Genomic DNA, 13,074 nt, shown 5'->3' with positions numbered 1-13,074 from the left:
GATACTTGGCACCATTCATCTCTGAGCTTATTAATGCCTCATATTATGGGCACCATCCCAGGCAGCCTAAAGGAATCTTGGGTCCTTCTGCTCATTAAGAAACAATCTCTAGATCCTTCTATGCCCACTAATTACAGACCATCACCACAGTGCCATTCCTTCTAAAAATTTTAGACAGGGTGGCATACCTACAAATTCAAAAATACCTCGAGCAGAACCAACTTCTAGGAATCCAGCAATCAGGATTCAGGCCCCAACACGGCACAGAGACTGCACTTCTCAACTCAAGACCCAGGTCGACGAGCTGAGAGACAAGGGAAATATGCCCTTACAAGTAGTAATATGATCTACTCCTTGATCTCAGCAGCGTTTGACCTGGTGGATCACAAGGTCCTCTGTAATCATCTAGACACAGCAACACACTTTCCCAACATGCTATAGCCTGGATCCAATCATTTTTAAGCAGTAGAACGATGTCTTCTCGCCCACATCAGCAGCAGACCCGATACCCATCACATGTGGAGTCCCTCAAAGATCATGCGTCTCCCCCACTATGTATAATATATTTACCAAGCCCCTTTTTGATCTGTATTATCTCGGTGTCACCTACACTAACTATGCAGATGACAACCAGATTCTCATAGCTCTTACTGGGAATTGTGATACAGATTTGGCCTTGTTGAATAGAATATACCTCATCATCCAGGCATGGATGGCACTCCATGGTCTATGCCTGAATGATGACAAAACAGAACTATAATTTTAGGAACCCAGACTTATATTAATAAACTTGGCCATAAATCCCCCTCATTCGATATAGACGGTAACACTATCAAGGTTGCCAAGGAGGTAAAAACCTTAGGTTTCTACCTGGATTCTGGCCTTACTCTAGAAACAGGTGAATGCGATGGCATCCTCCACGGCCTATACATGTACACGGATTAGATTGGCCAGACTATTCCTATCCACAAGCAGCTGCACCACACTGGCCAGAGCGCTCATTCTGTCCAAATTGAACTATTGCAACGCCCTATATCTTGGATCCAACAAATACATCACCAGAAAAATCCAAACCCTACAGAACAACGCCTTGAGAGCAGCACTAGGAATAGCTAAATAAAATAACACATTTCAGAGGTAAGGAGGCAGAACAACTGCCTCTCCACTACTGATAAAATCCTACTAAAAACTGCTTCATTGACTTTCAAGTGCCTAAACAACGCGGCACCCTAATATCCGATAGACAGAATCAACAGAAGACCCACCTACCGACCTACTAGAGCGTCCTACTCCAACTGTCTGGCAGTCCCCCAGCTTCAAACTGACTAAAGATGGCGGCAACAGTTTCCCCAGTCAAAGCCGCCCCAATTCTGAACACCCTACCCCCTTCTCTGAGGGCAGACCAAACCTATTCCAACTTCAGATACATCAACTGGTTCAAAGAAAATGACCACTAACACTATAACGTCCTACCCTGACCTCTACTGTATAACTCGTAATCTCACCCGTCTCCTATACTTCCTCTCTATGTGTGTATATAGGTATTGTACATAACTATTTCAATTTTGTGATCTATCATTTTACCACCATGTATTTTGTAACCTTATTTTGTAACATATGCATTGTCCATTGTTTTTCCCTTTGTCATAATCGAACATATATTGTAATGTATCTTGTAACTTTGCAGGCTGAAAATATTCTTGTCCCAGCGCCCCGATATCCTTGGGTCTGGTGTGCATTATAAATGAATACACAAACAAACAAACCTATGATGAGAGGCACAGTGCGTTTTGATTTTTCCTACCCGATTTACCAACTCTTTCTCTCACTATTACTAATATGAGACCTCATCAGGAATGGGACTATATTGGGCCTCTAACAAACCCTTGAGTCCTTGGTGGTACTCTGTCCCAAAATTGGCTGTGACCTAATGTGGTTGGTGACAGACATTAGCTTGACGTGCCTACGTGTGCACTGTTACAAATCCAGAAAGAATTTCAAAAGTAAACCTTCACTTTGTGTGAAGAGGCCATATGGTCATGGTTTATTCCCGCCTTCCTAAATAGGGCAAGTAGGAGAAGCCAGGACACTTGTCATAGTTGAATGATGTCTGAAATTTCTAAGCAGGATCCACATCCGTGTTTGTTAAGAAAGCTTGAATGCTGTCACCAGCATTTGAATGGATGCATTCTTTATATTAGAGAGGAGTTTCTACCCCGTTCCCAATATTCCTATATAACCTGGTAGACTGCACCATTTGGCTAACCATGGAATATGCAGACTACGAGAAGCGTGCCAAACCAAAGTTATTGAGGAAGCTCGTTGCTGCAACTTGCCAAGACCCATAGGACAGCGAAGGTGTCGGATCTATGTCCACGGATTGCACCACAAAAGGTTGTATTCTGCTGGTTCAACCTTTTGTGCTCTGCCCTCTACCGGTCCCTTAAGGGAGGGGTCACCCCCATCTCAGATCCAAGAGCCACTTCGCAGCACCCTCTGCCCCGACCACCCGCTCCCGACCCCTCCCCGACTTACCTGCTGCGGCATCCGGGTGGCAGTTTCTCAGGCGCTGTGCGTTCGGCAGCTCAGGTAGCCTCGGGCACAGCACGGTGTGCTTTTGTACACAACCTTTTGTGCCCCGGGCCTCGGCACCACGGTATGCAGAATGCATACCATGTCAGCATATACTGGACTTCTCAAGAGACCAGAGGTAACTGGAGGATTGGTGAACCATTACCCGAACTCAGAATATCTGGGTTGAAAGCATCAGAGGGCCCTTACCCCCCCAAACCCCCCCCCCCCCCCCCCCCGAGAGGCCTCGTTACTCATCCCAGAATGGATAAGTCATGAGAAATTGGGGGCGCAGGAAAGCCCTAAGTGACAGTAACAGAGCACCCAAGGGCTATCATTACAAAACCAAATGTCCACCAACAGCATTACAAGTTGCATTGAAGGGGCGGCGAGAAGTCTATCCTTTACCTGAACTCTGACTGCTGGACCACACCTGTACTGGCCAGAACTGTACAGTCTATGGACAGTACAGCTGCATCGTGTACACGCCACAGGAGATCTTCCTTCCTCTGTGGTAAGCACATTCGCCAGTTGGCCTTCCTGCTGGCCTACAGCACTGTGTTGCTACCCAAACCGGTGCTTACGCTCTGAGACCAGAGCTGCTACTAGCGAACTTTGAATTGTCATACTTATAAAGTCTGACAGCTACCATTTGCATATCATGAATATAGGTCTACGTGGCTGAGCTGTAGTCATTGGGTCCATCTTTAACATTATTTATTTGCATTTGTAGAACGTGCTACAGCCCAGAGGCATCGAGGCGCTGTTACAGGAGATTGAAAGTAGGCTTGGGTCAGGGTTACATTGAGAGCGGCCCAACAATAGGTTTTTTAGTTACACATTAGAGTAGATAGTTAAAACATTAGTAAGCAGAGCAATATCAGGTAAATTCAATACAAGATGTCGTCAACTGGCATAAAGCAAACTAAAGTATGTGGCTAGTAAAGGCTCATATATCATACAAATTACCTGGTTTTGATTGCTTTGCGGATGGCTATGTGTGAGTCAATCATCCTATTGTGGGATGGAAGGACATTCCAGTGATAGGCAGCCATGGATGGGAAACTGGTGCCTCCTGCACGAATTCTCTGGGTCTTGGGCAAGGAGATCCTATTGGCGTAGTCCTTCCTAGTAGGCATAGATAAGGGGTGGGCGTTTGCTATTCTTTGGACCAAGTAAGGGGGTGCTAGGTCACAGATGCATTTATGCATAAGGACAAGGGTTTTAAAGACAATTCTCTCTTCAACTGGGAGCCAATGAACCTGCCTCCGAACCTCAGAGATGTGGTCCTTTTAGAGAACCCGGTGGCGGCCCTGAGGGCGTTGTTTTGTACCAGTTGCCGTTTGGCGATATTCTTGCCAGAGGTCCCTATAAAGAGGTTGTTGCAGTAATCCAATCTTGAACCAATTCTAGCCCTCGCAATGGCAAGGCAGTTTTGTTGAGATAGGAAGGGTCTGGCTGCATTAAGCAGTTTGGAGTAGTATGCTGAGGATGAGGCAATGCCATTCACCTGTCTGTTCATGGTATGGTTGGAGGCAAGATAGATGCCCAGAGTCTTGACAGTTTGAGACACCGAGATAGGCATATTGTCGATGGTGAAGGATTTGTAATGTTTATCAAGTTTACCCAGGGTGAATTGAGATCCAATTACCAGAAGTTCCGTTTTCTCAGTGTTGAGGCATAGCCAATTTTCTGCCATCCAGGATTGGGTGGTTGAGTAGATGGAATTGAGGGTTTTCAGATCGGCCTTGTAGTCCCCTGAGAGGGGGATGAGCACCTGGGTATCACCTGCATAGTTGGTGTATGAGATGCCCAGTGCATCTAGAAGATTAAAAAGAGGCCTCGTGTATAGGTTATATAGGGTGGGCGCAATGCACGAGCCCTGTGGGACTCCGCATTTGAGGTAACTTGGAGTGGCAGAGGCTGAGCCAGAGAAGACTTTCATAGCCCTTTCCTGTAAAAACGAGGTGATCCAAGCACAAGCCTTGGGGGGAGAAGTTAGCCGCGGTAGAGAGGTGGTGGCGTAATATCTTGTGGTCCACCAAGTCAAATGCGGCAGATAAATCAAGGAGCACAGGTTTGCCTGCGTCTCTGAGGTCATCCATTTGATTTTTCAAGTCTAATTGTGCCGTTGGTGCCATGTCGTGGACGAAAGCCAGACTGCCGAAGGCCAAGGAGACGGTTGTCTTCGAGGAATTTCTGGACATGACGGTAGGCTGCTTTGTCCAGGATTTTTAGTAAAAAAAGGGACAGTGGTGATAGGTCTGTAATTCCCCGGGACTGTTGGGTCGAGGGAGGGTTTCTTAAGGAGAGAGCATACCCAGTCTTCCTTAAGGCCGGTCGGGACGTGGCCAGACTAGAAGGATGAATTGATAAAGGCAGTGAGGAAAGAAGCAAGGGTAGGGGTGCAGTCCTTGATGAGCTGAGCTGAGCAGGGCAGCCATCCACTCCCTTGCAATTGAATGGTTTAATAGTATTGGAAGAGGGCGATAACTTCAGGTTCACTCATGTCCTTAAAGTGAAAGGGTGGAGATTCATCAGCAGTAGTAGTAGTAGTAGTAGTAGTAGTACCTGGGGGCAGGTTACTGTGAAGGTTGGCTATTAGGTGAGTAAGAGTCTGTTGATGAGCTAGGATTTTAGTTTGCAGGGTGTTTAGTTTATCCAGCATGGCAGATTGAATGTTATTACACCATTTTTCATCTTTACAGAGAGTGGAGGACGGGGTGGCAGGGTTTTCCAGCGCTCTAAAAATGGCAAATGTCTTTCGTCCGCGATTTTGAATTAGCTATCCTTGTATTGAAAGAGGTGGCATTGGCCTCGATTATAGCAGATTTGTACTCTATAGAGATAGCCTTAAAGGCTAGCTTAGAGGTGTCATTGTGGTTAGCTTTCCATGTCGAGAGTGCTACTCTCTTCTTGGAGCGAAGTTCAAGAAGCTCCTGAGAGAACCATGCATTGGAGTGCTTAGCTCTCTTGGCTTTCCTCATGAGTGGAGCAATGGCCTCAACCACTTGGGTGATGGCCAGTGTAAAATGCACTTGCGAGAGTGGACCATATCAGGACTGTACATCCGTAACAAAGATATTTGCAACACTTTTTGAACAACAGCTTTGCGTGGACAATCTCCTGTCGCATGTTTTCATTCATTTGAGGTACAGGGATGTCTGTTTCAATCAGAAATTACTTACACTAACGCATTGCTGGTGGGCTATGTCTCTTTGTCTTTATAGCTGTCAGAGAGTCTGCTTTGAAGGATTCCTCCATCCCGCTGTAGCCATCTGAGTGGATTGAAATCAATTCTGGCTGGTGTGTTCCCACTCCTGGACAGGAGGTTGTTCCTTTTGGCTGGCTAATGGCTGGTCTGGGATTTAGGTCCCTAACTGTTCGGGTCCTTTAAACTGCATCTACAAAAGAAGGGGTGTACTCAGAGTTGTTTCACCTTCCCTGAACAGTTTTTTCTCGAAGTCAAGTACTTATTTCTGGGCCCCGGGTTAGTCGGTTATTTGAGACACTTACCCTAAGGCGTACCCAGAGGCCTGATCAAAGTTTTTTGAAGGTCCCCTTCTACTGCAGTTTCCCCATTTGTTTGCATTATGGAAATCCCACTTGGCTGTATCTCCTCCTGGGGCCATTTGCTATCGAAACTGACACTGGAGATACTCAAGAGGGCCTCTTTGGCTTCCTCTAGGTGTGGTTGTCATCTTAACATGTGGGGGTAGAACTGAAACTCACCTTCCATTTCCCCATAACTGTGGCTGTGCCTGCTGACTTTGCCCCATTATTTCCTATGGGGAACAGAACAAACCTGGAACTCTCCCAACATAATTATGGAGGTACTTACCCGCCTCTGGACATTTGTGTGTCCCCCCCCCCGCCTTGGGTTCAGTGAGTTTAAGCCCACACCAGTGATTTTATATGTATTTGCAAAGTCTTGTAGGACACGCATGACTATGAAAATGCACGATTAGATTGTAACAATTTTAGGATTAAAGTGTCTATGCTTCTCAAGAAATGTAATGTACTGGTACTAATAATCTAAGTGTAGCCTAACTGTTGGTGGCCTCTGGGTGAGTGTTCTTGAGTTGTCTCCTTTTTCCTTCCTCCAGGCCCTGCATTTCCCACAAGATGTTCATTTTGACTGATACATAATACAATAACCAGAGGCTTACTGTGTTGGCATCTGGGGCCCTGTTAATGAATACATTTGCTGTCTGTTTTAATGTCGACTGTTCCATTTACTTTACACCCCTTCTGTCTATACGTTGTGGGGTCTATCTTTTTTCCACATCACCACCACCCCTGTCATCTCCACAGCCCATTGTCTGCGGTCACCCTGGGGAGGGTCACAATACATCAACTCTCATACAAGGTTAGGTGCCGCAAGACCACTAAGGCGGTGATGGGAGCACTATAGGTGCTGGCTAACAACACCTGTGAAATGCCCATCACCCGATTGTGGATCTATATATCTTAATATAGGAGTGGGTTATGGCTTTGACAATATGCTATTTTTTTAATACACCGTGTACATCTACTTTAACCATGTTACGTCTTCCTCAAGTACTTATATCCCAAATTGTTATACATGTATGACTCATTAAAGGTGTATTTTTTCAGTATACCAGTCTGGTGTGATTTATTTGGTTGACTGTGTGGTCTAACTGTAGTTCAATGGCAGCCTTCTTCCCCTCCCGTTGGTAAAGGGACATTTGGTGTACCTTTTAGGTTGGGTTGAGTGCCCCACCTTGTGGTGAGATGGTTGTGTAGCCCCCCACCGGGGCTGTACACAAATCTTCCTAACAGAGAGCTCAACGCTTATTGCTGCTCCACCAGAGAACTACAAATAATTGTACATGTTTTGTTGAGCCTCCAGTGAGTGCACTCCGACTGCTGGACGCTTCTGGCATCTGTCCAGAACCAGATACTCTAGCTATGACAGTTCACCTTCCTCGTGGCTAAGCACCTTCTACAAGAGGCCTTGTGTCATTTGGCCTGCCCACTTCATTGTAGCCATCGCAACAGTCACTGAAGAACTGGAGACCAGCCCTTTCCTTGGTGAACTTTTAATCTCTTCATGTTTGGCATCTGCCATTTACAGATATAATCCTAGACTCTGAGATGCTGGCTTCTAGTCGGGTGAATTCAGATTTGCAGGCACCACAAACTTAATTAATCCTGTATTTCACATGCGTAGGTCACTTACTTGGTGAAGACCGGAAATCCTACATATCTTCAAAAGTTGTTTGATGCAAACCACTTGAAGTCTTTCTTCAGCCATGAGAAAATGACAAAATTGCTTCTGGTTTCAGAAAAAAATAAAATTGGGAGGGAGAACGTAAGCCTCTCCCTGGTGTCCTTCAAAGCAGTTTCACAGATGACTCAGTGGAGTAGTTAAGCTCTCTCCAGGAAACAAGCAGACTTTTGAGCTCTTTTTAAATAGTTTGCATCCTCGTCCCCTCTGTCTCAAAGTCCAACATCATATTGCAAACATTAGACTGGAGACAGTATATCATATTAGAGTTAGAAGGTATTGGATAATATCCGAGACTGCATCAAAACGGAGGTTACAAAGATGCCAGACCTGGGGGTGGCGGCCTTGCCAACGGTCCATACTTGGTTTCAAAATATGTATAACTCTCCAATGCGGTCAACAAGACACCTGCTCACCCCATTCACCTAGCATGGTTTGTTGACAGTCACCTGCTGCAAAGGTTTTGAGTGCCTTTAAACTGACCACTGGTTATTTACAGATGCCATTTTTGACCGGTCATGGTAGGATACAGCAGTCTCAACCCCTGATGACTTGTACCAATTAGGGGGTAATGCCATTTGATTTGAAAAAGGTGCCTGACATTTTTCAAAGATTGAAGAACTATGATCTTGGTGGACCAGATGACTTTTGTGTCGCCTATCTCAAGGACATACCAGTCTTCACCTCGAGATGGAAAGAGCATCTTTACCACCTGGATCGCATCTTGCAGACCACTAAAAAAAAGCTAAGCTCTCTATCAAGGCACTGTATAGTTGAAGCAACCCAACTGCCTCTTCTAGATGTTAAAACCCTAATTTCTTGAGGTGTGGTTTAAGCACTTTTGTCTTGGTGTTAAATACAGTGGGCAAAAATGGCTACTGTTTCAGGGATGTTGCAGCAATGTGGGCAATGTTTAGTACCGCCATGTACCCAACCTTGAAGTAATAGAGATGAAGAATGTCTAGACGAAACCTAGCTAATATAGCTCCATCGCTGGATTATCAAACCAAATTAAAAACCGTTTGGTGACCCACTGCATTTTTATGGTCGCAGTGGCTTTGAAGGTAAAACGTGTATCCGGGTATATTCATTAAAGGCTACTTTTGAGCTCTATACAAATTTACCCAATTAAATCACTCGCACATACCCGCAATTCCTAGCTGTGATGGCACATCATTAGGCGCCATCGGGGGCAGCAGTCTGTGCAGTGGCTTTGCAAACCTCCATTGGAAGTGAAATAGCTTCTGCCCCCTGAGTTTGCGCAGAAGTGAAATCAGCACCCCTCCCTTTGGCACAAGATGCACTCACACTGTTTTCATTTGTCGTGCCATAGTCCGTTGTTAAAGATAGATGTACCCAGATAATTAAAAAAGAGTCCACTAATTGAATCTTTTCGCCATTCAAAATCAAAATGGGTTATTATTTCCCTGCTCTCGAAGGGTGGCAAACCATTGCCAAATCTTGACTAAACTACTCCAAGGTCATTCGTTTTTTAATATCAGAAGGCGTTTTGGATACGATGGTCACATCTGCGTAAAGCAGTAACCCACATTTCCTTCCACATTTTCTTCCATTGATCATAGGGACGTCACTTTCTGAATTTGAGACGTGTCACTAAATTGGATATATACATTAAAAACAGAAATGGTGCCAGTATGCCCCCCTCTTCGGACTCCTTTATTTACTGACAAAAAGTCAGTACTTTCAGCATTTTTACCTTCGATAAAAAAAACGGTGTGGCTGACGCTCCAGTGCTCAGAGCTCTGTATTATGGAACATAATTGTATCGTCGGGACAGGCACATCAGAAGTAGGACTAGTCAACTTGATGGAACGGCTAGAGAACACGGAATCTCTCGCATCATTCACCTGTGCTTTTCTGTACTTTTTCCTCACTGGTTAACCGATCCTTTTGCTCCCATTGGCACTAAATCAAAGCTGGGATGGGGCTTGATGTGACCCCGAGAGAAACTAGGGTTCTATGAGCCATTTCCGCATTGTGAAGGTTGTTCATACAAAAGAGTGATTTATTTGGGACGATTTTGTGTGGCCTTCAAAATGTGGAATTATCACATTCGGGAGGGGGTGGAGTTGACACCCCTCACCCCCTCGCAAGCCGAACCCGCCCCCACCCACGCTGGCGTGATTACTTAGAAATCGGGGTTTTCACCCCCCCCCACACATTGCCCCTCAATCTCCACCACCCACACAGACAACCACATTTACTTTTTCATGCCCCCGAACCCCCTGCCCCCCTCTCCCTTTCACACTACAAACAGCCCCCCTCCTCTCCCACAGAGACATACATTCAATCACAAACAAAATAACCAAGTGCATTTCAGTTGCATGACTTCCGGCTGCCCAGCCATGCCGTTCAGCCCTTGTGTGCGGCAGGGGCATGAAAGATCGATTTAGAAAGAGTCTCCGAGGGCTCCTAAATCGATTTTTAAAAAAAATGTTTAAATTCAAACATAATATTCACTCAGTACCGGCACTAGGCATCTCAAGGTGACATGTCCCAATGACACCCCGTGTCCTTTTGCAAGTTTACTAACACATTAAGTTGGATTTACTTGTTCGTTGGCAGGCATTACACCTAGGAATGCCCCATGTGTTCGAAATCAAGGATGCGTTCCACAGGTAAACCTTGTGCACTTTGAGAAAAAAGGAAACAGATTAAGCCAAACGCTGACTGCTTCAGAAGAAGGACCGCAGGTGAAGCGAAGACCAGATCTTGCTGTATACCAGAATGAGGTCTGTGGTGCCTGAGGAGAATCCACATAGGAGTGTTTGCTCGGGAATGAGTCCAGGAAAGTGTGAATGTGGAAACCACCAGTGACCAAGAGGCCGCCAAATGTTTGAATGGATACAACTCTCAGATTGGAAGCAGCATTCTCTGCTCACCCCAATCTGGGAGTTGTATCCAATCTGGGAGCCTGCTCAGTTACCTAGATTAACCCTGGGGCGAGTCCTGAAGCATGAGAAGAACGCCACACTGAAGACCACGAGGAAGCCTTCTTGTTACAACCTGTCAAGATCAGTCTGGTGACAAAGCTCTGCAGATGTATCCCCATCCCACCACTCACATTTCATTGCATTTTTGGGATATTTTGCTGCATTTAACAGCAGCAGATGTTGGACAGGTAGATGGACAGGGGTTGGTGAAACAGGGTGTGGGTGGTGCAGGGAAAGGAGGGGGGGAATAAAGTGGGTTATAAGGTTACTCCCCCCAAAGAAGGGCCATGGCAACATGCAGTAAAACACCCCATAATGGGAGTTGGAGTAGATCCCTGAGCAGATGCTGAAATTCTCAAGAGACAAGCAATCAGTGCTCCCTAACCAGGCTCGGCACTGCTGGGTGTAGTCTCAAAGGTCTCCCCTAGCCACTGGAATGTCTTGCTGCTCTTGACAGCGAAAATGCAGGACCACTGGAAAGCCCCAAGCATGGAAAAATAGGGCCAATGCCAAATGCTGCGAAACCAAAGAACTACTAAGAACTTTACAACCTAAGAATTGTACTGGTGATTGAGTCTTATATTTAACACAGAGCCAATGTTGGGGTACCGCAGCATCAGGAATGTATTCCAATTAGCTCTGTTATCCGAGGATAGTAGCGCACAAACAGTGAATGCAAAAATAGCTTTGTAACCAAGCACGTTTCCAAGTGATAAAACGAGAAAAGCCCAAGCTTCCTAAATCTCCGCGAACGGGGCATAGAATTGCATTTTCACACATATATATATATTTGTGAACGTGTGTTTGCATGTTCGGGGTTGGTTCCAGGCACATTATAGTTGGTGGACTGAGATTTTGGCCCAAGGCCAGCAAACCAGTCTGGGGTGTACTGGCTATGGTCAAATCAGACCAACCACACCCATTCGGCCCTGCACAGGACGGGAGCGGGGTCCAGTCCTGTGCTATCAGTATAGGCGATTTCAGGAGATTGGAAATTTAGCAATTTTTCAAAAATAGGAAGTTATGACACAATAAACATACACCAGGCTATAGCCGACTCCCACGTGCATGTCAGCTACATACCAGTGCACCCACGGTGGAACAGGGTACTGGCCTGTGCTATCAGTATAGGCGATTTCTGGAGATTGCCAATTGAGATTTTTCAAAATAGGACGTTATGACAGAATAAAACATACACAAGGATATATCACAGACCCCCACGTGCATGTCATCCACTGGCCTGTGCAACGCTAGTCATTAGAATAAGGTGGAAAATACGAAAGTGTTATTACGCCGCACAACACTTCTTTTTTCCATCTTTATCAGAATCATACCCCAAAATTGGTGTCACCATATATGTGGCTAAACAGATTGCTTGGGGATGTCTTTGCTGGTTCCTTATGCCCCTCCCCCTTTCTTTGCTTATTTGTTGGCAATTTTTGACTCATTATTACACTTTGATTTTCTAGGGGAGAGAACACCCATACAAGGCAACAACCACTCTGCCTTATGTACCTTTTTGCACTTGGAGACTGTTTTGAAATAGGATACATCCGTTATCTAGATAATCCAGATGTGAGAATTGTTCTGCATGTCTTCAGAATTTAGCAGCAAATGCTAAATATGTTGTCCAGATAGTTATACAAACGCTGGAAAAACACTGTGCATTGGATTGAAACCGACTATATAAGAGGGCTTATGTGTTGTCATGGCAGGAACATAGGAATCATATAAGTATGCAATGTTAAATAAGCCGGTTGGCATTTTTACAATTGAATGCAACACTATACTATGTAGCGTAACATTTTATCTGTTGTCATGAATTTGTAGATTGTACTGGGCACTTTAGATTGTTGCGATGCATCCTCCATGTAGTGAACCATGATGTGAGAACTGCTATACATGTCTTCAGAGTTTAGTAGTAACTGTAAACCATGTTAGATCGATGGATTTACAACCGATGGCTGGAAATGCACTTTGCACTTAAAGTGATCAGATTATAGGGTATGCGCACCGCCATGGCAGGAACATAGGAACTGTCCTATTGACTGATGGACAACCCAATGCTGGCAATGCACAATGCACTTTAGCTAAATTAAGCAAACCAAAACGGGACGTGCAATGTTGCAGTAGTCACATAGTAACTGCACGAGTACGCAACGTTAAGTAAGGCCAAGGTTACCCGAGGGCTTGCGATTTTACGATCAGTGCTTTACAATTAAATGTAACATTACACCAAATATCTAAAATCTACCTGCTGCTATGAACTAGCAAACGTGGAAAAACTGCATGAAAACA

At 45.2% G+C, this 13,074-nt stretch overlaps 1 protein-coding gene across 1 annotated transcript in view; it reads right to left on the bottom strand.

Annotated features, from left to right (window-relative positions):
- The window catches only part of NDUFB10 (NADH:ubiquinone oxidoreductase subunit B10), a 104,154-nt gene that overhangs the window by 32,939 nt on the left and 58,141 nt on the right, over positions 1-13,074 (bottom strand). The gene's annotated exons all lie outside the window — the stretch shown is intronic.

The sequence above is a fragment of the Ambystoma mexicanum genome, chromosome 2q, assembly GCF_040938575.1.
Source record: "Ambystoma mexicanum isolate Mex_15411 chromosome 2q, UKY_AmexF1_1, whole genome shotgun sequence".
Lineage (NCBI taxonomy): Eukaryota > Metazoa > Chordata > Amphibia > Caudata > Ambystomatidae > Ambystoma > Ambystoma mexicanum.
Note: the sequence above shows the minus strand (reverse complement) of the source record. Positions and strands in the feature narration are given on the sequence as shown.